The following is a 4,536-nucleotide window of genomic DNA, read 5'->3' on the forward strand; positions in this document are numbered from 1 at the left end:
GTCGGGCAGGGGCAGAGGAGTTAGCCGCAGGACTAAACTGTAAGCCGGGCCGCATACGAGGTGGGAGGTGACAGGAGGGGCATGAGGAGGTGGGTTGTGGGCAGAGGAAGGGGGGAAGGCCCTGGGGTAGGGTTAGGTCCTGGATTAGGGCCTGGTTCAGACAGGCAGGAAGGAGAAAGTTCGGAAAGTTGATGGACAGGGAGGGTTCTGGCTTACCCGCAGAGGAAGGAGGGGCAGATGGAAGTGAAGAGAAGTGGTAGAGATTAGGGAGGGATTGGTGTGTAAAAAAAATGCCTGGACGTAGGGAATTTCAGACCATTTGCCCATGTTGTGACAAAAATTGTCTTAATTTCATAAAATAGAGGTGAAAGTTGCCATTTTTGGCCAATTGGAGCCATTGTTTAACTTGTATTGTGACCATGCAGTGGCCCAGTAAAGAGAATGCAGTGTTTACAGAGACGTTTGGGTTTTAGGTTAGGGGAGAGTTGGAGAGGTTTGAGGTTCTTTAGAACACAGGCCAGCAGAGAGGAGGGAGGGATAGAGGATGGACGATTGCCCATGGTTCTGGAAAGGCAGCAGAGACAAGGAGAATAGGCACGCAACCCAGCCGCTCAACAGGCGTCCCTCGGTGAGCCTGGGTTGAACCTCGTCGTTGGTGAGAGGTCAAAGAGAGCGTCCTGTATGTTGACCTGCCACCAATATCAGCCCTGAGCCCGGCGAGTGACTAGGGTGAACGTCTCCATGATAGTCAAGCCCTTGGGGAAGCTGGGTCCCAGGATCCACGAACTACATAGGGTTTTTCGGGTCCCGAACCTCACGGAAGAACCTGTTTTACCTGATTTTCCTTGTGTTTGTGGTGGAAAAACGACAAAACCGAAAGGGGGAGGAAGTGGAAAGGAGAAGATAAAAGAATGGGAAGACAAAAAAGAGAGACTGCTTACCAAAACAGCCGGTGGTGTGTGTGTGGGCGGGTGTGATGACCTGGGTCGGTAAGTTGATCTCTTCATGGAGGGAGCACAAGAGCAGGAACGGGGGTTTAGTCTCTTGTAGGAGTTCCCCCATCCAGGGTTTTGGTACCAAAATGTTGAAAATTCGCGCTTTGAATGAAGAGACCCCCCCCCCCTCAGACCGGCTTTGTGTGAGCAAGTGGCTGTTTATTCACCTGGGTGCGGGTCGCCTATGGCCAAAAAGGGCGTTAGCAAAGGGCAGTGGGATAGGAGTTGGTTTTACAGGTTTGGGGCCGGCAGTGGAAAGTTACAGAGTAAGATCAGTTACAGTGGTGGGCAGGGGCCAGGAGTGTGCATGACCACAAGTTCAGTTACAGTGGCGGCTGGGGGTGAGGCAGAAGAGCAGTTTAGGATGGATGAGAGGTATTCACATTATCATAAGAACAGTTGAGATGGCAGGGTTGGGTGAGGGGCCATCTCTGGGAAAGCTCTGCTGGGGGCTCAGGGACAATGGCGAACGCAGGTGTGGGGTGGGAGACGATCAGGAGGCAAGCGGGACTTCAGACTTTCAGGCTCCTGGTTTGCATATGGAGACCTGACACCGGGTTCAAGCAATTCCCTGCCTCAATCTCCCGAAAGCTGGGATTATAGGTGCCTGCCACCATGCCCGGCTAATTTTTGTGTTTTTAGTAGAGATGGGGTTTCTCCATTTTGGCCAGGCTGGTGTTGAACTCCTGACCTCATGATCCACCTGCCTTGGTCTCCCAGAGTGCTCAGATTACAGGTGTGAGCCACCGTGCCTGACCACCTCATAGTCTTTGTCTGAAATACAGGGACAGAGGTATTCTTCCCAGGGCAGTCCAGGGTTCAGTGAGAAGAGTTATCAGGTCTTTCAGCAGAGTGACTTGGACAAGGGAGAGGCTCCACAGCTGTCCTCTTTCCACAGTCGTTCAGAGCGATTGTGAGTGAGACTGGAAAGTAGCCCAGGTGGGAGAGTAGCCGTGTGCAGGGAGGAGGTGACCTGGTGAGGAAGGAGACCCAAGCACCTAAGATGACTTCCCTCTTGACTTCCACACTGCGTTTCAATAGAAGTAAAGGTTGGCCGACCGCGCGCCACTTCATAGATCGCAGGCATGGCGTGGGGAAATCTTTCCGGAAGGCGTTGTTTTAACTTAAACGAGTTCAAGCCCCCACCCCACACCTACTCCATGGACCAAGACCCTTGGAAGGTGTTGTTCTAACTGAAACGAGTTCAAACCCCCACCCCACGCCTACTCCATGCACCAAGACCCTTTCACATGTAATATCTAGAACTGTAAACCCCAAGACCCTTTCACGTGTCGTACCTGGAGTTGTAAGCCTATGTAGAGCCGGGCTTCTGATTGTTAGAGGAGCTTGGCCCTTAGGCAGTTATGCAGCCTAGCTCCAGCGCGCCCTCTGCTGGTGGCCGGAGGCACTGCAGGGCCCTCGCGCTCACAGCCCTGGCAGAGGACGCACGCCCTCTGGTGGCCGTCCCGCTGCACCACTTGAAGACGGAGCGCAGGGTGTTCAGCGCCATCGTTCTGGAAATGCAAACTGACACGGAGCCCACTAGACCCTGTGTTTCTAAAAAGGAAGAAGGGACAATTAATTGAAAACCATAGGAATGAAATAAACATGGATGCACATTTTACAGCTCACGGAAAAATTCACTCAACATGTTCTTTGCACTTAAAATGCAAAACCATCAGAGGCATCTTAACCACAGTGACTTTATTTTAAATAAAAGCTTTAGAAAAAGCTAAATCTGGGCAGGGTGCAGGGTTCACGAGTGTCATCCCAGCACTCTGGAAGGCCAAGGCGGGAGGATCACTTGAGAGCAGGAGTTCAAGACCAGCCTGGGAAAACAGCGAGACCCCCATGTCTACAAAAAATATAAAAATTAGCTGGCGTGGTGGCGCTTGCCTGTGGTCCCAGCTACCCAGAAGGCTGAGGTGGGAGGATCGCTTGAGCCCAGGAGTTTGAGGCTGCAGTGAGCCAGCCATGATTGCACCACTGCACTCAAGCATGGGAGACAGAGTCCGACCCTGTCTCCCTCCCTCCGTCCCTCCCTCCCTCTCTCTCTCTCTCTCTCTCTCTCTCTCACACCCACACACACACACACGCACACACAAGTACGTTAAATTTGTTGGATTATATATTTAGGGATTGATCACCTTTGGTTATAAAATATTTAAGGTTGCAGGAACAAGTTAATAACTAAATAAAGACCCAATACTAATAGCCTGACACAAACTGATCACAATCCTTTATAAGAGACAACACTGTTCTTAATAACATATATAAACAAACATTAAGTATCCTATTTGTACGTTAATGTGCTGGGATCGCAGTTGTGATTACTTAATCCCAGCACACTGGGAGGACGAGGAGGGCAGATCACTTGAGGCCAGGAGTTGGACAGCAGCATGGCCAACATGGTGAAACCCAGTCTCTACTAAAAATACAAAACTATAGCTTTGCACAGTGGCAGTATTGTAGCCAATGAGGTTTATCCAAGGTGCGATTATTGCTAGTTGAAAACTTTTCCTAATACCCCGCCATGATGACTGGAAATATAGTCGGCATTGGCAATTTTTGGCAGTCTCTATGGGGATGGAAAAAATAAATTAAATACAAAAAAATGGAATAGAAATACAAAAAATTAGCCAGACGTGGTGGTGCACACCTGTAATCCCAGCTACTTGGGAGGTTGTTGAGGCAGGAGAATCCTTAAACTCAAGAAGCAGAGGTTGTAGTGAGCCGAGATCATGTCATTGTGACTACAGTAAAACTCCATCTCAAAAATTTTTTTTTTCTTTGAAACAGGTGCATTCTTCCTCTTGCTTTCTGAGGACTCCTTGCTCTGTCACTTTGTAGTGGCTAATAAACTCTCTTAATGTCACTAGACTCTGCGACTCACCATAAATTCCATTTCGTGTGAGATCCAAAATCCTGTTGTTGGGGTCTGGGACAAGACCCCTTTGCTGGTGACAAAACTATACAAATTCTTTTGTTTTCTTTTTTTTGAAACAGAGTCTTGCTCTGTTGCCCAGGCTGGAGGGAAATGGTGTAATCTCGAATCACTGCATCCTGTGCCTCCCAGGTTCAAGCGATTCTCCTGTCTCAGCCTCCCAAGTAGCTGGGCTTACAAGCACCTGCCACCACACCTGGCTAATTTTTGAATTTCTAATAGAGACAGCGTTTTCCAATGTTGGCCAGTCTCAAACTCCTGACCTCAGGTGATCCACATGCCTCAGCCGCCTAAATTACTGGGCTTACGGGCGTGAGCTACCTTGCCTGGCCGGCTTATATCCTTGGTGATCGCTTGGATATGGAGGGTGGAGGAGGAGGGGTGTCATGCAGATATCACTCTTGGATTACTACCTGGAATATTAGGTGCAAGGCTCTATTATTGGTTCGAACCCTGAGAGCGCCAGCAAACAGCTCAAGGTGGTGTGGAACAACATGCTGTGTTCATGAGCGCCTGGTTGCCGACTGGCTGAGGCCTAAAATGGTGTCAGGCCCGAGTGAGGGCAAGGTGGGGGTTTTATAGTCTTCTGTAAATGGG

The 4,536-nt window shown here is 49.7% G+C and overlaps 1 non-coding gene across 1 annotated transcript; it reads left to right on the forward strand.

Annotated features, from left to right (window-relative positions):
• Positions 1-3,441: 3,441 nt before the first annotated feature.
• On the forward strand, positions 3,442-3,582 carry LOC116547023. The gene has a single exon (XR_004266911.1). It is a non-coding gene; the product is annotated as a U4 spliceosomal RNA (small nuclear RNA).
• The last annotated feature ends 954 nt before the right edge of the window (positions 3,583-4,536 follow it).

Source organism: Sapajus apella, unplaced genomic scaffold (genome assembly GCF_009761245.1).
Source record: "Sapajus apella isolate SASKATOON/1434 unplaced genomic scaffold, GSC_monkey_1.0 scaffold1894, whole genome shotgun sequence".
Taxonomy (NCBI): domain Eukaryota; kingdom Metazoa; phylum Chordata; class Mammalia; order Primates; family Cebidae; genus Sapajus; species Sapajus apella.